The sequence below is a fragment of the Pseudochaenichthys georgianus genome, chromosome 22 (assembly GCF_902827115.2).
Source record: "Pseudochaenichthys georgianus chromosome 22, fPseGeo1.2, whole genome shotgun sequence".
Lineage (NCBI taxonomy): Eukaryota > Metazoa > Chordata > Actinopteri > Perciformes > Channichthyidae > Pseudochaenichthys > Pseudochaenichthys georgianus.
In genome coordinates, this window is record NC_047524.1 from 31,959,315 (window position 1) to 31,981,644 (window position 22,330).

Sequence of the window (22,330 nt, forward strand, 5' to 3'; positions counted from 1 at the left end):
ACTGTGGGTGTCACAAACGAGCTGAGGACCAAAATGCAGAACACGGGAAACCAGGGATAGTCGGTAACCAGCTTTATTGAAGGCAATAGGCTGGTAGGAGACAAAACGGCGGATAGCAGGCAAAGGACTGGTCGGGGACAGGCGAGGGTTCCAGGAGAAAGCAGGACGGGAGTTGCAAGTACAGAACGGGTCAGGAAGCAGGCGAGGCAGGCTGGTCAGGGACAGGCAGGGTCGAAACCGGGAGAGCAATCTGAAGGGTAATGCGGGAAAGACTGGCATGCTGCAAAGTACGATCTGGCACTGAGGTGAAAGTGAAGTGGGCCTAAATACTAATGGAGCTGATGGGTGTAACAGAGTGAGAGAGAGACAGGGTGTGACTACCAGGTGACTAAGGAAAGTTAATGCAGAAAATAGGTGAGTGAGAAAGCAGACTGTGACAGTGGGAGCAATTATTAGAAAATGGAAGACATACAAGACCACTGATAATCTCCCTCGATCTGGGGCTCCACGCAAGATCTCACCCCGTGGGGTCAAAATGATCACATGGACCGAGTCCATGACCTGCAGAGAGCTGGGACCAAAGTAACAAAGGCTACCATCAGTAACACACTACGCCGCCAGGGACTCAAATCCTGCAGTGCCAGACGTGTCACGCTGCTTAAGCCAGTACATGTCCAGGCCCGTCTGAAGTTTGCTAGAGAGCATTTAGATGATCCAGAAGAGGATTGGGAGAATGTCATATGGTCAGATGAAACCAAAATAGAACTTTTTGGTAAAAACTCAACTAGACGTGTTTGGAGGAGAAAGAATGCCGAGTTGCATCCAAAGAACACCTACTGTGAAACATGGGGGTGGAAACATCATGCTTTGGGGCTGTTTGTCTGCAAAGGGACCAGGACGACTGATCCGTGTAAAGGAAATAATGAATGGGGCCATGTATCGTGAGATTTTGAGTGACAACCCTCCTTCCATCAGCAAGGGCATTGAAGATGAAACGTGGCTGGGTCTTTCAGCATGACAATGATCCCAAACACACCGCCTGGGCAACAAAGGAGTGGCTTCCTAAGAAGCATTTCAAGGTCCTGGAGTGGCCTAGCCAGTCTCCAAATCTCAACCCCATAAAAATCTTTGGAGGGAGTTGAAAGTCTGTGTTGCCCAGCGACAGCCCCAAAACATCACTGCTCTAGAGGAGATCTGCATGGAGGAATGGGCCAACATACCAGCAACAGTGTGTGAAAACCTTGTGAAGACTTACAGAAAACGTTTGACCTCTGTCATTGCCAACAAAGTATATAACATATATAACAAAGTATTGAGATGAACCTTTGTTATTGACCAAATACTTATTTTCCACCATAATTTGCAAATAAATTCTTTAAAAATCAGACAATGTGATTTTCTGGATTTTCTTTCTCACTTTGTCTCTCATAGTTGAAGTGTACCTAGGATGAAAATTACATACCTCTCATCTTTTTAAGTGGGAGAACTTGCACAATTGGTGGCTGATTAAATACTTTTTTGCCCCACTGTATGTCAGATAAGCTACTGAGACCTGCCTATCTGCCTAGCACATCAACTCTCTCTCTCTCTCTCACACACACACACACACACACACACACACACACACACACACACACACACACACACACACACACACACACACACACACACACACACACCACACACACACACACACACACACACACACACACACACACACACACACACACACACACACACACACACACACACACACACACACCACACACACACACACACACACACATTCACCTACTGTTAGTCCAACAACGCCCTTTGCTGGCGGCATATTCATTACAACAGACACCTATACACTCCCTAACCCTAACCCTACTGTTTATTTGTAGATATCTCCTAATAGTTGACATAAGTCCAACCATGCGTCACGCCTCTTTTAAACATCACTGTTGGCTGAAATCGTCTCTGGAGAATACATCAGTGCACCCTCGGTTATAGCTCCTCCAGAGAGACTCCTCTCTCCTCTCTCCTCTACATCTTTGCACCCTCGGTTATAGCTCCTCCAGAGAGACTCCTCTCTCCTCTACATCTTTGTACCCTCGGTTATAGCTCCTCCAGAGAGACTCCTCTCTCCTCTCTCCTCTACATCTTTGCACCCTCGGTTATAGCTCCTCCAGAGAGACTCATCTCTCCTCTACATCTTTGTACCCTCGGTTATAGCTCCTCCAGAGAGACTCCTCTCTCCTCTACATCTTTGTACCCTCGGTTATAGCTCCTCCAGAGAGACTCCTCTCTCCTCTACATCTTTGTACCCTCGGTTATAGCTCCTCCAGAGAGACTCCTCTCTCCTCTACATCTTTGTACCCTCGGTTATAGCTCCTCCAGAGAGACTCCTCTCTCCTCTCTCCTCTACATCTTTGCACCCTCGGTTATAGCTCCTCCAGAGAGACTCCTCTCTCCTCTACATCTTTGTACCCTCGGTTATAGCTCCTCCAGAGAGACTCCTCTCTCCTCTCTCCTCTACATCTTTGCACCCTCGGTTATAGCTCCTCCAGAGAGACTCATCTCTCCTCTACATCTTTGTACCCTCGGTTATAGCTCCTCCAGAGAGACTCCTCTCTCCTCTACATCTTTGTACCCTCGGTTATAGCTCCTCCAGAGAGACTCCTCTCTCCTCTACATCTTTGTACCCTCGGTTATAGCTCCTCCAGAGAGACTCCTCTCTCCTCTACATCTTTGTACCCTCGGTTATAGCTCCTCCAGAGAGACTCCTCTCTCCTCTACATCTTTGTACCCTCGGTTATAGCTCCTCCAGAGAGACTCATCTCTCCTCTACATCTTTGTACCCTCGGTTATAGCTCCTCCAGAGAGACTCCTCTCTCCTCTAAATCAGTGTATCCTCGGTTACACGCTCCTCCAGACAGCCTCCTCGATAATCGATCGTCGACGAGCCTTTAGAGAAAGTGTTTTCCTTCGAGACGGCGCGCCGACATCCGTTTCCGGGTCGCTGCCGGAGGACCTGGGAGTCTGGGACGCGAACATTTGAGAAATGACAAACGGCTCATTTCCCAGGACTCGCACGCGACTGCTTGACGCCGGGACAACCGGCCGCCCTCCCCGACAGGCGCACGGACACGAGGGCCCGCTCATCACTGCGCGCACATCTGTGACCGCAGTTTTAATTATTATTATTAATAATGTTAAGATAATAGTTATAGAATGTTGCAAGTCTGATATATAAGACTTTCAGAATGTCGTCATTTTTTAAGTCTAGAATGTTACAATTCTAGATTTAATATTATAATTCTAGAATGTTACAACTATGAAATAATAAAATTCTAGAATGTTAGTATCCCCTTGTCCGCAGTAGCCTAACCAACATGCAGTGGAGTCTGACGAAGGTAACTTTGTCACTGTGGACTAACGGCTTCGGGCCTTGTATATTGCACATGTTTTTTATTTTGAAAAGTGTTCCCCCTCCCGTTCTTTCTGTTACTCCTGATTATGTTCACCTGGTGCCCTGTGTATTAAATAGATAAATAATTAAAATGCTCACTTTTTAACCAACTGTTTGTGAACTCTGGCAGCTGGTACATTTATTAATATTTTAGATACATATTTTTGGTATTTTAATATTCAGAAGAACAGCACATTTATATAGCATAGTAGACGTTTCATTATCATAGTCTCTGTTAATACTTGTAGGTAAAATATATGTATTCTAGTCTAAAACAAGAAACAACACGTGGACCAAAACATGTGGACAGGTTTTGGTGTTTGCAAAGCTTTCAGTTTTCCCCTTTTAATTTCTTCTATCTATTCCTAATAGACAGTACTGGGGTCATGACTCATGATAAGACATGAGGAGGATCATTGTTTGCAACCCTGAGGCCTTTGATACTGGAGGTCAGAACCCTGAGGGCCACATGATGTACCAATAGGTCAGGAACGAAGAACTTCTTCAAGTGAAGAATGAGTGCTCTGAAACCAAGTGTGCCAATACTGACACATTAAAATAAAACATTTGATGTCTTCCGAAGTCTTAAGGACCCTCACACCAACACCTTAGCATTACTCAATGAAACTAAACAGCAGGGCCCAGGAGGTGAACATGGGACCTCTCCAAGTGGCAGTCCACACTCCATATTTATGTCTGTTCGAGGACTTGAACCGGCGACCCTACAGCTCCCAGTCCAAGTTCCTATACTTACTGAGCCACTGCCGGATCATGTCTGCTTGAGAGTGGAATCGGTAATGCAACACAATGAACGTCAGAGTTAAATATAACATGTTTTATATGACATGCCATGTTAGGTGATATTCAGAAAGTGCTGGGCTGCAACACCATGCTGTTTACTGATGTCTGTGCTCCAGGGCCATCTAGTGGTATAAAGAGTTGAGGACAGAATAATCACAGCCACGTAAACAGCTTTTACCCAGTAACAATTCTCTGGACAGGTTTTCCATAGGCCCAATCCAGACTGTAGACCTGCAGAAGGCTGGGATCGGCTACAAGACCACCAGAAAGCAGCTCGGTGAGTTGGTGCCATTAGTCAGAAATAGATGAAACACAAAATGAGCATCAGTCGCCCTCGGGCTGGGGCTCCACACAAGATCTGGCCCGTGGGGTATGATGGTCATGAGAAAGGTGAGGGGTCAGCCCAGAACTACACGGAGGAACTTGTTAATGATCTCAAGGCAGCTGGGAGCACAGTCACCAAGAAAACTATTGGGAACACACTACACCGTAATGGATCAAACCCTGAAGATGATGAGCTCAGATGAGACCAACATCGAGATCTTTGGCATCAACTTGACCCGCTGTGTTTGGAGGAAGAGAGATGCTGACTATAACCCCAGAACACCATGCCCGCCGTCAGGCATGGAGGTGGAGACATTATGCTTTGAGGGTGTTCCTCTGCTAAGGGGACAGGAACACTTCCTGCATCGAGGAGCGAATATACGGGGCCGTAACATACGATAGCCTCCTTCCCTCAGCCAGGACACTGTAATGGGTCATGGAGGAGTCTTCCAGCAGGACTATGACCCTGAACATACGGCCAAGGCAACACAGGATTGGCTAAAGAAGAAGCACATGTAGGTGAGGGAGGGGCCTAGCCAGTCTCCAGACCTTAATCCCATAGAAAATCTGTGGAGGGAGCTGAAGCTTCCAGAGGCCAAGCATCAGCCTCAAAACCTGATTTTCATCGACATAACTATTCTGTAGCTATGTTCGTATGACAAATAAAGAACCTTTAACCTTGAAGGATTTGGAGAGGATCTTCAGAGAGGAGTGGACCACAATCCTTCCTGAGATGTGCACAGACCTGGAGACCAACAATAAGAAGCGTCTGATCTCTGTGTGTCCAACAAGGGTTTCTCCACCAAGTACTAACACAAATTCTGCAAGGGGATCAAATACTTATTTCCCACAGTTAAATGCAAATCAATTGTTATCTTTTATATAATGTCAGTTTCTGGATTTTCTTTTTGATATTCTTACTCACTGTATTTACTGTATAAACCATTACAATTAGAAACTGTTAATTTCTTTGTAAGTGGGTAAACTTACAAACTATGCAAGGGATCAAATGCTTATTTCCTCCACTGTATGATTATAGAGTTTATTTTAAATGTCATTTTTATTTTTTATTTTTTTTTCACAAAGAAACTTACTTTACTCTGATTATTACCTGGGAATGGGGGGATATAATTGATTTTATTTGTAAATTGTCTATGTTGAAGCACTTTGAGTTACCTTTGTGGATGAAAAGTACGATATAAATAATGTTTGATTTGATTTGACTTGATAAGGACTTGCATAATGTGCTGTATCGCGTCCTCCTGAGACCACTTCCATCTACCTGTGAATTAACAGCAAGATGGAAGACAGGACATTGGGAGAGAATTGGCACACAGTGTTGCTGTTACTTGGGATCAAGTACTGCTGAATGCAGTTTCCTGACTCAGCCTGCAGGGGGAGACAGAGACCGCTGTGAAACCACATGCAGGAGATAAAGAGGAGCTGAAACCTTTCCTTCTCTTTGCCACTTCTTAATCCTCACCAAACTGAGTGTGAACTTCACAAAAACATACCACAAAAACTAAAATGAAAAGAAAGTAGCACTTTTATATTTATGGCAACATATACATTATGTTAGCAATAACAACAATAGTATAGCTTATTTTAAATGGTTCATTAAAATCCATCCTGCCTCATTTTAATTTGACAAATTCAGACCTGACTTTATTTTTGTCAGAGTTTTTAAAGAAAGGGTGAATGGATAAGGCATGCTTCTTTGTTCTATCTCATTTTCTACATGCAGTATTACGGTGGCTGCGAAGTGCAAACGAGAATTACAAAGTATGAGACACTAACAAAGCTTGAGACAAATTTACATTTTATAAAACAAAATTACATTTTATAAAACAAAATTACATTTGATAAAACAAAATTACATTTGATAACACAAAATTACATTAACGAAACACTTTTACAAGAACTGAGACAAATGTACAAGTCCCGAAACACTTTAACATTTCCCGAAACACTATAACAAAGTAGAGAATCAAACCGGAAAGTGAATGCCCATCATACCAGAAGTGACGTGCAAGTGATTGACACAAACTTAAGTTTGTTTTGGCGGATAGACCGCCGATACCTATGGACGGTACGAGTGTGTTTATGGTCATTAAACATGTTTTGTTCATTCTGTAGAAACCACCTGGGCCAAGTGACACGGTTTTGCAAATCACAAGATACGTTCTCGTGCGCACAAGAAAGTTACCAGTTCGCCAAGTAGGAAGGGGAGCTGTGCCTTCACTGTGTTTACCTTCATTAGAACAGCTAAAGAGCGACTGCAGGCTGCTTAGTTTTAAACACACACTCACATACCTCTACACGCATTGAACTGCCCGATTATTTCCCCTATTACTCGATGTATGAAGGAGATGTCCGGTCACCAAGGTGTGTGTGTGTGTGTGTGTGTGTGTGTGTGTGTGTGTGTGTGTGTGTGTGTGTGTGTGTGTGTGTGTGTGTGTGTGTGTGTGTGTGTGTGTGTGTGTGTGTGTGTGTGTGTGTGTGTGTGTGTGTGTGTGTGTGTGTGTGTGTGTGTGTGTGTGTGTGTCAGGGTTTCCGCTAGGATTTTGTTCTCGCCGGCATTTGTTTTGTTACCAGGAACAGTCATTTACACACATCTGGCCAACTAGGTATATGTGTGTGAGAGAAACTTCCTGCTCAGCAATGTTGATGGAAGAAATGGAGGCTGGAGTCCGCTTTATATCAAACACTGAGTTTAATGAGAGCCAACGGCCGTGAGTGAGCTCAAAGCGTTTACACAACATGCTATGAGAAAACCCTCCAACTCACTGAAGCATTACACAGAAAACACAGACGATCTACCGGAGAATCCGGGAGGGGCCTCTATTTCGCGCGTCTTCTGATCGATAATCACAAAAACACATGGATTCAGAGACAAAGACAGTCTGTTAAAGTCCCCTGGCAGTTAGTCACAGTCCCCCAACAGGAAAGCGGAACCTTTAACCCTTTAACCTTTAAACCCCTGCTCTAAGTTATGGCAGACCTATGTGAAACACAAAATGCTTTTTGGTACAAACACTTAAACAAAATATTTCCTCACAATGTGTGTATTCCCAAATAAAATAATCTCGATGTAGTGCTCAGTGCTGTCGGAGTGCACCGGAACGGACGACACTATCATAATATTTTCTGAAAACAAATGTCTGTGTCACACACACACACACACACACACACACACACACACACACACACACACACACACACACACACACACACACACACACACACACACACACACACACACACACACACACACACAGACAGTGGCGGTTCTACAGGGTGGCACGGGGTGGCAGCTGCCACCTCAGAAAAATGCCTTGCCACCCCAGCTGCCACCCCCAGTTGGCAGCTTTGTTTTGAAAGAAAAGTTATGGCTCATCGGACATTTATGAGAGAAAATCTCTAATGTCCGAGTGCAAGTGAATGCAGCACAAGGCGCGCCTTGTAACCCCTCCCCCGGCCCTGGCGCGAGCCTGGAAATATGATTGGCGGCGATTTCGCAATTTCGCAAAACGAGAAGCATTTCGGACCCAAGTAGACGGAAGGAATGAGATATTTGCGGTCTACAATGACAGAGAAGAGCCTGTCAAGTTTGGCTGTAAGGCAAGGCAAGGCAAGTTTATTTATATAGCACTTTTCTGTACGCAACAATTCAAAGTGCTTTACAAAACAAATTAAAATAATTTGTAGGAATACATACAGTAAAAACACATATATAATGGCATTTTACAACAGGCATTACAAAGCAAAGATAATAAAATAATAAAAAATAAACACCACAGGTATACAATACATGTTTAAAAGGCATACTGTAGTGCGAATATGAGCAGCTCAATTAAAAGCAGCGGCAAAGAGATATGTTTTTAGTCTCGTGCTTTCTCTGCTACCGCACCTAAACTGTGGAACGACCTGCCCTCGCTCATCAGACAGGCTCCCACACTGACTGTTTTTAAATCCCGTCTGAAAACCCACCTCTTCTCCTTGGCATTCAGAAACAATTAGAGTGTTGCTTTTATTTGCTTTCAGTGGTCTATTGTTTTTATTATATGCCTGTTATTTATTTTTTAATTATTACGTTTATTCTGGTTTGTTTTGTGTTTGTATCTTGTATTTTAAATGTATTTATATTATGTTGTGTGAGCTTATCTCTCTGTACAGCACTTTGGTCTGAAGGTTTTTAAAGTGCTATATAAATAAAGTTGGATTGGATTGGATTGGATTTAAAAATAGTAAGCGTTTCTGCGGACGTGCATGATTTGGGTAGTTTATTCCAGAGTGTCGGGGTATAACAGCTAAATGCTGCCTCTCCATGTTTTGTTTTTACTCTCGGAGCCGATAGCAGACCCGTCCCAGAAGACCTGAGGCACCTCGATGGCTCGTAATTATGCAGGAGTTCAACAATATACTTTGGTCCTAAACCATGTAATAATAATAATAATAATACTCCTTATATTTATTATAGCGCTATATCAATGACTCTCAAAGTGCTTTACAAATACACATCACACATACAGATATGTAATGGTCATCTACTGTGGACAATACCCACAGGAGAAAATTCGGGTGAAGTGTCTTGCCCAAGGACACAACGGCCTGACGCAGTGGGGTGGGAGCGGGTTTCGAACTGGAGTCCCCCCCTTGATCTGATGATCAAACGCACAGACCACTGCGCCACCCGTCCCAATGATTTAAAAACTAGCAATAATACTTTAAAATCAATTATTTGGCCGACTGGAAGCCAATGTAGACATTTCAGAACCGGAGTTATGTGATCCACTCTTTTAGTGTTAGTGAGGACACGTGCAGCAGCGCTCTGAATCAGCTGCAGTTTTCTGATGGATTTTGTTGTCAGCCCTGTGAATACACTATTGCAGTAGTCGAGTCTACTAAAGATAAAAGCATGGACAAGCTTTTCTAAGTCCTGTTGTGACATTAGTTTTTTAATCCTCGATATGTTCTTCAGGCTGTACTCAGCATTGAATCAAAATGCACTAAAGCTTTAGATCTTAATAAGTTTGTGAGGCGTTTTGCTGAACAAGATGGTAATCGCCACATTCAGCTGTAATAGGCATGCCAACTTGATGCTCTGCTCACGGATGACTCGATGAGCATAATACACTGTTAAGATGATGACCTTACCTGTGTAAATATTTTTTTTTCTTTGTGGGGGTCTGCCCCCAAAAAACAGTTTTAAGTCCTGAGAAAGTCAAATAAGACGGTGTGTAAAACTTCACTGCCCAGCCAAAAAAAAGTAACCACTTTGATTTCACTAGGCCAGTAGGTAAGGACTTTCCACTGGATAATAACTGCAGTGATGTTCAGATAAAATTCATTAAATTAATTATGCCACCTTATATATTTATATTTAAGGCTTGATGTGCCACAATAATGTCACCAAATGTTATTGAGTTAAAATAAATATTGTGGCTTTCCAAGTTAACATTAATTGATATGACTGCGATTAAATCAGCATATAGTTCTGCCAGGGGATGCCACCACTGAAATTCTCCTGCCACTCTCTTGCCACCCCATGAATATTTGTCTAGATCTGCCCCTGCACACACACACACACACACACACACACACACACACACACACACACACACACACACACACACACACACACACACACACACACACACACACACACACACACACACACACACACACACACACACACACACACACACACACACCACACACACACACACACACCAGGGTTTCCGTTAGCCGGTAATTACGGTTTTTAGCTGGTAACATTCTATAAAAACCGGTAAATTCAAAACCTGCTGGTCAAAATGTCCGATGCTCCGATCGATTGGCCGCCGGTCATTATCGGCTGATATTCACTCTTAATAGTTTGATCTGTGCTCTCTATAAAGGCCGATCAGGAGAGCTTGATCTGATCGATATGGACATAAACGCAAGTGAAGTGTAACCAGACGAGAGAGAGAGATCAGATCAGCTGCTGCATGATCACCTGAAGCCCCGCCCACTGTTTAGCGCGCTGCATGAGAAACTGACGCGCTGTCAGGAGAGAGAGGGAGGGAGAGGGGAAAAGAGAGGATCCGTTTCTCCCGTGTTATTATTCAAAGTTAATTTAAACTTTTGAATAATGTACTTCATCTACTACAAGTAGTTTCTTTGAATGTAATAATTATGTTGTTTGTTGTTTGTGGAATCATTTATTGAAAAATGAATCTGAACTTTTCGATCTGTTACGATTATAAACTGAAGCAATATAAAAATGAGCCCCATTAACTGAGTTTTAAACATCAGCATATCCGGTCCTAGTCCGGTAATTACCTGCTAACAGAAACTCTGCTACACAATTCTTATTATTATTATTGAAACATGACCGTTAAGTTTCAAATTTGTCCGGTAAAATAAATTCTGTCCGGAAATGTGACCGGGCGAGAACAAAATCCTAGCGGAAACCCTGACACACACACACACACACACACACACACACATACACACACACACACACACATACACACACACACACACACACACACACACACACACACACACACACACACACACACACACACACACACACACACACACACATCAGGGGACATTACATTGACTTACATGCATTTCCTGGAGACTTATCCTAACCTTAACCACAGTGGCGGCCGGCCCATATGGGCGCTAGGGGAGCCGCCCCACCTCTTACCAGATACAAAATAAAAATAAATATTAAATTAAAAAAAATATATTTAAAAAATATATATTTAAAAAAAAATATATTTTATATTTTAATTTTTAATGAACAAGGTAAATATCATACAATTAGTATCACACAAATGTATAATCTACAATACAATCTCGTTTAAAATTGTGTTACGATGTCTAAAGTTACTGATAAGTCACCTGTTTCCTGCCTGGCCTTGCCCATGGCATTAGTTTATCATTACGGGGCAGAGCCCCCGAGCGAAACAGCGGCAACCAGCAGGTTGCAAAAGTCTCAATAGTAAACTGTGCCGCCAAAACATAATTTCAGCCAATCAGCGCCGTCAAATATGTTGGTCACGTGGGCGCTCACGTTGGCGCCCATGTTGCTTACTTGCGTTGACGTGAGGAGTTGTTTTTTAGACTCGTGAGTGACCAAGGTGACGTAGTATTTGGATGAGAATGGTGTGCAGGTGGAGTCGCCGGAACCTCGGTCCGCCCAAGAGCTACTTTCCAATCCTTTTGAAAGGAGAAGTTTGGGAGATAAATTGATACTTAAAGACCTTGGACCGGACCAACCCGATTTGTATATATCACAACAAGCTCGTGAAAAAGACAAAACGTATCAACAAGGCTTCTCACATGGCTAGCTGGATGCAAACAGGTAAATGCTATCTTTTGTTTCACATGCTTGCTCTTCAAACAGCCGGGGACAGATACGATCTGTTCAGAAACTAGACAAAAGTTAAACAAGTACAAACCACAGACTGTCTGTGTCATGGAGAATACAGTCGCTGCTTTATTTATGTCTGTAGGCCGTTGTTGTGACTTGTGAGTGTGGACGGTCGGAGCATATATAGCGTTAGCTTAGCCAAGCTCCATTCAGGGAACAAGCATTCTAAAAGGTTTTTCGCCTGCCGTCTGTCTGCAGACTTGTCAAAGCATTCATTCATGGTTTTTACTAACCGGTATCAGTATGTTGTTACGTCGGCATCATTTAGAAACGTGTATTACAATTTAATCACGGTAAAATATGTTCATGTTGTTGTAGCTGTCGCTCCCTTGCCAGCGCGTCTTGTTTGAATGATGCGAGTAAACACAGCTGACAGCTGCGGTGAAACTCGAGCGACTAGAGTGATGCGATAGGAGCGTTTAGAGCGAAGCAAATATTCGCATCGCGTCCGGTCTGAACGCAGCATTAAAGCGAGCTCCGCGCTGCACTGGAAACATCACCAGAAGTCCTAATTTAAGGGGTCATTTCTCCCAAAAAAAATGTTTTACTCACTCTATCAATAGCCCCACCAAAAATATTTTCCACCAGCCGCCACTGCTTAACCATAACCAACACATGCCTAACCCTAACCCTAACCCTAATCCTAAACCTAACCAAGTCTTCACCCTAAAATTAATGATTCCCCTCATGGGGACTTCCAATTTATGGTAAAACATTTAACCAGTTAAGCCCCAGAACAATTGACTATATCTTCCCTTCTAAAATGGGTAAATGAATAATCTTTTTTCTCAAAGCAATGATAAACCTGTGCGTTGGATGAAGAAAAAGTCAGAATCAATATAGATGCTTTTAAAGTAAATTCAGATTCAACATAGTAAATAAATGTAAACCAAAAATAAACCATTACCTATAGTGAAAACCACCCTTGAATGATGGGATCGGAGACTAAAAGCTTTAGGAATCCAAACTATAACATATAAGTACCAAGATTGTATCAAGATTGATGCAAAACAAGTAATTCCAAGGCACACCTTTATATGATCATTATAGTTATCAAAATAAGAGAATAACAGGTATGAAATAATTCCAACTCATACTATAGTTTAAAAGGGGAGTGATTTGTAAAATATGCATAAAGAAAAAGTAAATCTGTTCAGTTCTGTTTCACATGCGTGTTGAGAGATGTATCCATAGATTTAGTCCCTAATTTTGCTCTCAAAGTGCACCAGATTGATGCATTTAACTTCAACATTTGAAAAAAAAATCTTCCCGGGGGAGCATGACCCCGGACCCCCCTAGAGGAGGTTAGGTCCACCACCTGCCCACACCCCCGTCAAATTGTCCCACCCACATTGAGGATGCTTCCTACGCCCATGCCTGAGACACAGTTTTGTGAATATTGTTGTGTTTTGCCCCCACGGGCAGGGGCATGGGATTTAACAGGTTTCAAAGTAACCCATGTGTTAGTGAATTTTTATATATTTTCCTTTAGAATGGCAGGAAATTAGTATTCAAATTTTGATTGCATCAAATGTTGGTCCCCCCCAATGTTGACTCTATGAATACGGCCTTGCTTTATCTATAGTACTCTACTTTCTTGATATGTCTGAAAGCGCAAGATAGAATTTTTATTTTTTAAAGTACACATGTTTATCATGAATTACTATTTGCTGAAGTTGTAGTTTAAATGTGACCTATCATGCTATATTTGAACAATATATTGTAGGGCCATACCTATATAAAGTAGATAAAGTTTTTTTTACAAAATACCAAACAGATCCTGCATTTTAGCCATGCCTCATTTCACTCTATTTGCTCTTTCCAGCGCTGTTTTTGCAGAGGGCTGATTCTGTGAGCTGCAGCTGACCACGCCCCCATGCAGCTGACCACGCCCCCTGCAGGAGAGGGGAGAGTGCTTTGAGATCAGCTGCTAGGCTGCAGCGGGGAGAAGAGGGGGAGAAAAAGAGATCTCCGTCCACCGTGTTTTATTCTTATATATGATTATATAGAGTCATTATTCATTTGTTTTAAAGCTCAATAAATAACAAAGAAGACCTTTGACCGGCACTTTTCTAATTTTGTTTTCTGACACTTGGTGAGTTCCCTGGAACACCGGGGACACATATTCATGTATAAAAGACGTACAAAAGTGCATTTTGCATGATAGGTCACCTTTAAATGTGTTATTGATTTTGAAGAATTGTTGATTGTCACTGAGCGCAAGTTCTTTCAGGAAGACTGGGAAGGCTTCTCAATTATCTAATTTCCCCTCCTCGACTCCTCGGCCCTCTGGTAGTGACCCAGAAATGGATTTCAGCACGTCATGTCGAAGGACATCTCATTTCTCTAAATGCACATTGAGGACCGAGCATGGAGGAGGCTCTCTGGAGGAGCTATAATCGAGAATACACTGATGGCTCCTCCACGGTCCTCCACAGCTTCTCCACAGATGCATTTCCGGCAACAGTGATGTTTCAAAGAGTCGTGACGCACGGCCGGACTTATCTCAGCCAATAACAGCTCTGCATGCATCCCCTGGATATTATTTTATTAACTGCTTTCATCGCGCTGCGATGTTTACAGAGAGAACAGCTGTGAGGTCCTGCAGAAAGCAGAGCAGTGTGCAAGGCCGTCCCTCCCTACAGGCCAATCATGCAGACTGTGTGGTGCCTCACCTTGCGGAGGGGGCCTCATCTTGCGGCGGGCCGAAAATGCGGCGCGATTAGTGTGGCGTGGCACAGTTTCGGCTCCACTAGCACCCCCCCCCGTTGACACTTGCAAAACACAAAACAGGGGGCCTCATCATATAACTTTGCGTGGGGCCTCATGTTGGCCAGGGACGGCACTGGCAGTGTGTATAATATATATCACTCAGTATAACTGCCTACATTACTCTCTGTATTTGTATACTGTAGTTTAGTAGATATCTACAAACAAAGAGTCGATATTTTTCTAAGACCATTTAGTGCTTCACATAATAAAATACACAACGGCTGTAGCCTGATTATGCTTTAGGAGCTGTAGGTGTGTGTGGTACAGTGTGTAGGTGTGTGTGTGGTACAGTGTGTAGGTGTGTGTTGTACAGTGTGTAGGTGTGTGTGGTACAGTGTGTAGGTGTGTGTTGTACAGTGTGTGTAGGTGTGTTTTGTACAGTGTGTAGGTGTGTGTTGTACAGTGTGTAGGTGCGTGTGGTACAGTGTGTAGGTGTGTGTTGTACAGTGTGTAGGTGTATGTGGAACAGTGTGTATGTGCGTGTGGTACAGTGTGTAGGTGTGTGTTGTACAGTGTGTAGGTGTATGTGGAACAGTGTGTATGTGTGTCTTGTACAGTGTGTAGGTGCGTGTTGTACAGTGTGTAGGTGTATGTGGAACAGTGTGTATGTGTGTGTGGTACAGTGTGTAGGTGCGTGTGGTACAGTGTGTAGGTGCGTGTTGTACAGTGTGTAGGTGTGTGTTGTACAGTGTGTAGGTGTGTGTTGTACAGTGTGTAGGTGTGTGTTGTACAGTGTGTAGGTGTGTGTTGTACAGTGTGTAGGTGTGTGTTGTACAGTGTGTAGGTGCGTGTGGTACAGTGTGTAGGTGTGTATTGTACAGTGTGTAGGTGTGTGTGGTACAGTGTGTAGGTGTGTGTGGTACAGTGTGTTGGTGTATGTGGAACAGTGTGTAGGTGCGTGTTGTACAGTGTGTAAATGCGGCGGACAGACGGGTCTCAGTTGGTTTGGTGTCCTCTGCTTACTTTTAATACTTGTAAATACAACTTTTGGCCCTCAATTTCAATTCCCCATTTCAGCGACCACAGAGAGGGGGGGGGAATATATCCAGTCTCTGATTGTGTTACGTTATTATGAGAGTGCTCTCATACTTGTTTGATTCTGAAATTGTATATATTTATATAAATGTGTGTGTATATGTCCGCATCTGTAGCCTGTTATTGTCTCATTATACCGCACTGTGAATGAATTCAAAGTAAATATATAAGTCATCATGAACACATCTGTCCATCAGACAGAGTGCTGCTGTGCCTCCTGTCATCATTAATGGACGTCTCTTTAAGATGACCGCTCAGAGGAGAGGAGTTCTCATTTCTCTAACCACCTGCTGCTTCCCCTCCTCTCTCCTCGGTTCCCCTCCTCAGTCCTCCGCTCGCATCTCCTGTGGGCGGGACTATTGCGGCTTTCACACCAGCGCTTTTCAGTTTCTAGCTCCGAGCGGGAGCTTTTCTGGTTCAGCTCCAGTTTCCCTTTTCAGCTCCCGCTCTGTGCACACCGCCCACTGGCGCCCCAGAGCGGCCCCTGCTGCGTCATGACGTCACCGTTTACATCGCTGATTTGCTCCCCAACGGCAGCCATTACGGCGCTCACAACAACAACAACAACAACAACTGCGTCGGGTCGATGATCGTGTTGCTTTTATTCACACGAAGTCAGAATAAATTGAATAACGACTTCTCCAACCTTATACTTTGCTCCAGAGTGCCGTGGTTCATTGTTTATTAATGTGTTTCTGCAGCATTTACCGACCGCTGCAGTGCTGCTCTTCCACGGGAGTTTATTCTCCCGTTAGCTCCCGGTTAGCTCACACTGCAGCGGCCGCTCTAAAGTATTCACTGTCCGACTCACACAAGCAGCTGATGCATATCCCCAGTTCCCCTTAGCCTAAGTGAATGTGTGTCAGTCTGAAGTGACACTGTTTGGTATCACAACGCTGTTATGAAAGTTTCTCTGGTATAAAACGGGTGATGTTGGCATAGCAACCGAAGCTAAACTGACTACTTGCATCCGATAGCTGCAATAATACAAAACAACACGTCTGCCTCTCCACAATGATCGATAACAGTGAACGGATGGTCAAAGTAAGGTACAGATAAACAGAATCACACGAAGCCTGGTTAGTGTTGCCTGACTTTATAAAGTGTGTTTATAGGCACTACTGCTTGAAGGCAGGCATAACAGTCGACCCATGTTCAGGGGAGGTGGCTTTAGTTTCCTGCACGCCTCGACGTAAGAGAGACGTAAGCGACGTCACCTCTTAGCTCCAAAGCTCTTGCCTCTGGACCGACAATTTTTTGGAGCTGGAAATGAAGCGGATTCCGGAGCTAAGAGCCGGCGCCGCTGGGGTGTGAACAGGAAAACCCAGCGCTTTTCAGGCTCTAGTTCCGAGCCGGAGCTGAAAAGGCGCTGGTGTGAAAGGGGCATAAGTCACGAGGATAGGAGTCGAGGAGGGGAGATTAGAGAATTGAGAAGCCTTCTGGGTGTATATTCCGTCTTATGTTACGTGCCGTATAGGGTGCTGGTGTGTGTGTGTGTGTGTGTGTGTGTGTGTGTGTGTGTGTGTGTGTGTGTGTGTGTGTGTGTGTGTGTGTGTGTGTGTGTGTGTGTGTGTGTGTGTGTGTGTGTGTGTGTGTGTGTGTGTGTGTGTGTGTGTTTCTCTCTCTCCCTTTGATTCTCTCCATGTGCAGCCTCTCCCTCCAGGTGCAGCTTCTCCTCCAGGTGCTCCCAATCCCCAATCAGGGCCTCCATAAAGGACCTGAGAAAGGCTGCAGTCGCTCTCTCCTTCTCCTCTGGCTGCAGCACAGCGTCTTTGTCTCTGTGTGGGACCTGTTACAATAGTTGTTATATGTTTCCACACGGACCCTGTTGAGGGAAACACACACCGGAGCAGGCATGCGGATGAAGCCAGGGTGTAAATGTTATGCTACGTTCTATGTAAAAGTTTAATAAAGTGTAAGCAGCTAAAAGTGCTTCAACTGTCCATTCTTGTAATATGAGGGGCAAGAATGAAACATGGTGGCAGCGGAAATTGGAAACTTGGAAGTAAGAGAGCAGTACAAAAGAAGAAAAAGAAAACAAACTTTTGCTGTGCAGCTAACCAGCTAGCCTGTAGCTAATAACCAGCAGTGGGCTGGGGAAGACGCTCGTCGGTCGGCCATGGAAGGTTTGATACCCCCATCAACATTGTGTTTGGACTCTGGCAATCTTGCAAAGTCATGGAAATCATGGAAAGAGGAGTTTACACTTTACTTGGAGCTTTCTTTGCCAGAGGCAGAAGAAACAATGAAGGTGACATTGTTCTACTACCTGATTGGAGAGACTGGTAGAGAACTGTGTGAAACTCTGATGAGTGATGTGACTACAGCCAGGTGGACAGTGTAATGAATGTTCATTTTGGTCGGGTCATAAACATTAGCTTCTAGTCAGAAACCTACATTTTAAGAGCTGTTCCTGTCTGCCTGGTATGAGGTACTTAAATGTTTGCTAGCATCAAAAAGGACATTCTAATATTAAAATGTGCATAGTGTTATATTATAATACATTCATATAAGGGCTGTCAACGTTGATCAATCAACTCAATCAAATCAACCTGAGGCTCTCTGGGGGACTCCGTCCTGGGATCAGCCTGACCCAGGAAACATGTACAATTATATCAGCTTATAGGAATTGTAAGGGACTGAGAGGCAGTCGGCGACAGTAGTGGGAGACACCTACATTCCCAATAGGTGGCTCCACCTGCTGCCAATTAACAGTATTGGGAGCAGGTGGGGAGACCTCACACCTGGTGCTAATCACTCCCTCAAGGGAGACAAAAGCACCGAGAGTTGCTCAGTTGTGTGTGGCACATGGAGGGAGCAGGAGACTCCCAGACTGAGGACACAGTTGGAAGCTGGCAAGTCGGTTAGCGGCCCGGCTACGTTAGCCTTTCTATCGTAAAAGGTATTTTTTAGTTGAACAGCAATAAAGCCTCTTTTTTTATTTGAACACTGCCTCTGTCGTGACTGCTTCACTACCACTTTTCCCTTTATCTGCCCCGGCCTGTTACACTGGTGGAGAATGCGGGCCTAAGGACTCTAGTGGTGGTGTTGCAGTTAGTGTATTTCGGTTTCAAGATGGAGGATGTACTAAGGGAGTTGGTGCGTATTTCTACTGAGCAGCAGACTCTGCAACGGCAGATGATACAGGAGCAGCAGAAACAGAATGCGCTTCTCCACGTGGAGGTCCAAAAATGCCAAACAGCAGCCTCTCCTACCCAGAGGGAAGCAACCGTACAGCCTAACCCAGGTCGATTCATCCCCAAACTGACGGAGAGAGATGAGATAGAGGCCTACTTAACAGCCTTTGAGCGCACTGCTGAAAGAGAGGGCTGGCCAAGGGATTCCTGGGCTGATCTGGTTGGACCGTTCCTCCTGGGCCCGGCACAGCAAGCATACTTCGACCTCCCTCCTGACCAAGCAAAGGTCTACGTCGTCTTGCAGAGGGAAATCCTGGCGAGGTATGGCTACAGCTTAGCAGCTAGAGCCCAGCGGTTCCATGACTGGAAATACAAGCCAGAGTTGTCAGCCAGGGCCCAGATGTATGACCTAGGCCGGGTAACCAGAGCCTGGCTGACCTGCGAGTGTTTTAGAGAGGATAATGATGGACAAATATATTCGGTCTCTGCCCTATGAGACCAAGAAAATGGCAAGCCAGCAGAATCCAGCCAGTCTGGATGAGTTGGTTGACGTAGTGGAGAGCCACGTGGTCACAGCGGACCTGCTTAAGTCCACACGACCAGACACCGAGTGGGGCCGGAAAGCCAGTGGGGAAGCATCACGGACTAGACGGGCACGAAAACCGCGATGGGAACCCGAAGAGGTAAGGCAACACAGTCCTACCTGCCAGAGGGCCAACCGCGTTGCTACCAGTGTGGGGAGATAGGCCACATTGCCCGGGATTGCCCAGGGAAGGATGAGCTAATGCCGACCGCCCACTCATCTGATGCAAGGCCTTGCCACCTTCTTGACTCTTGCTGGGTACAGGAAAGCTCCCTGGCTCAAATGATACCAGTCAAGGTAAATGGAAAAGATGCAGAGGCGCTAGTGGACTCAGGAAGTGTGGTGTCCCTCATTCAACCCCACCTCCTCGACCATTTGCCATCTGAAGAGACTGTGGCCGTCTCCTGTGTCCATGGGGACACTAAGTTATACCCCACTTGCCTCATCCACCTTACCACAGTTAAAGGCAGCTGTGAGCTGAAAGTGGGGGTGGTTCCTTCCCTACCAGTCCCAGTCTTGGTGGGGCGAGACTGCCCACTATACCAGCGCCTGCGGCACCAGAAGGAGGGGAGGCCCAAACATCCCAGGCGTGCTAAAGGAAAGCGAGAGAAAGGACAAATTGCCACCCCGGGTACGTCTCCTCAGCAGTTCCCCAAAGTTGTGTGTGTGCTGTGCCGGAGGAGCAGAGAGGCAACCAATCTTCCAGTGCAGACGAGGCAAATGATAACCCTGTTGTTGCTTTCCCTGGAGACCTAAGCACAGGGGATGAGGAGGAGGGTGAAGTCGCATTGTTTCCAAGTTTGAAGGGCCAGTTCGGGACCGCCCAGATGGAAGACCCCAATCTGCTGCATGCACGCAGCAATGTTACGGAAATAGAGGGAAAACCTGTTCCAGGAGTAGGTGAGCTTACATGTCCTCATTTCCTCATCAAAAATAATCTGTTATACTATGCCAAAGAGGTTGAAGGTCAGCGAAGAGACTTGTTGGTTGTCCCAAAACAATATGTGTCCACAGTGTTGCATCTGGCTCACAGCCATGTCCTAGGGGCCCACCTAGGGGTTGAGAAGACAAGGCAGCGGATTGGGAGCCGGTTCTACTGGCCAGGGGTGGTAAGAGCTATAGAGGATTATTGTCGCACCTGTGTTGAATGTCAAAAGATGAGTCCCAAGCCACACTTTAAAAATCCCCTAATACCTCTACCGATAATCGATGTACCGTTTTCTCGCATTGCCATGGACTTAGTGGTACCGCTGGTGAAGTCTGCCAGGGGACATCAGTATATTCTTGTGATCCTTGACTATGCAACCAGGTACCCGGAGGCCATTCCCTTGAGGAACATGACAACGAGAGTGATTGCACGGGAGCTGCTTCACCTATTCAGCCGAGTTGGGATTCCTAAAGAGATACAAACAGACCAAGGCACTCCCTTCATGTCCAAGATAATGAAGGATCTCTGCAGGCTATTCAAGGTAAAGCAGCTTCATACATCTGTGTACCATCCTCAGACAGACGGATTGGTAGAACGCTTTAACAAGACATTGAAATCCATGTTAAAGAAGGTTGTTGACAAATATGGTCGTAACTGGGACCAGCTTCTGCCCTATGTCCTGTTTTCAATCAGGGAAGTTCCACAGACTTCAACCGGTTTCTCCCCCTTCGAGCTGCTGTACGGCTATTAAATATGCTAGAAGCACTACAGAACCTGCTCTGTGGCTGTCCAGTCTACTCTGATCAGTCGATATTACTATAGAAACAACACACTACAACTCAATACAATAAAATATAAAACAAAATCAACAAATGTACAATATAATACATGTGCTCTAAACCCAGGGACATAAAAAACACTTGCAAATAAATCATAAAACGCAATTACAGGCCACAGTTGAGTGAAGTAAAGTGAATTCTGAGAAAGGATTGTATGTGAATGTATACCTCCAGCAGAATTGTGCCTGGAAGCAGCATTGCACATGTTTCCTGGGTCAGGCTGATCCCAGGACGGAGTCCCCCAGAGAGCCTCAGGTTGATTCTTCATACTGGACTGAACCTGTCACAACAGTTCAGCTGTAAGTGGAGCACCACGGCTGATGTTGGTGTAATCTATGAAACAGTAACCACGCAACACAGTAAAGGGTTTGATTGAAAACACTGAAGCCAAAGGCTTACATGGGTATTACGTACATGTGGTCGATGGAAGATAGTTGAACTGAGACATATGCTGGTTCTCAATCTGCATACTTCTCTACTTAAGTTTTGAGTGTATAACTGTTTCGAAGTATGGCAACATGCAGTGCACTATGAGTGTAGAACACTAGACACTCAAAGATCAGCGTCTTGGAAACGTTACGGACTAGCCGTATTGTGGCTGCTCCGGTCAAAACGGTACTATACAAATAAAAGTCATACATATGTTTTGTTTTTTCAATATTTCATACAGGTTTCACTAAACTGGTGTCGAAAAGAAGCCACTGTTAATTTTATAGGATTAACTGAGTAATCATGTGATGATTTGCCTCCACAAACGGTAACTTTGCAAGCTAGCCCATTGTGGGACAATTAAAGGAATTCTGATTCTGAAACACTACCCCGTCGAAATTCACACACTGCTTTCACGTTGAGCAACAACGCAAAATGATATGGAGAGCATCTGAATCATGACATAAAGTTAAGTTAAGACTCTTAATAATGGAACTTCCCAGAACTGATAAACGTAGACAGTAGTATTTGAACAATCACTGACATATTTTTACCATGTAATGTTGATATGGCACTCATGTTACAAAAACAGTTACCTA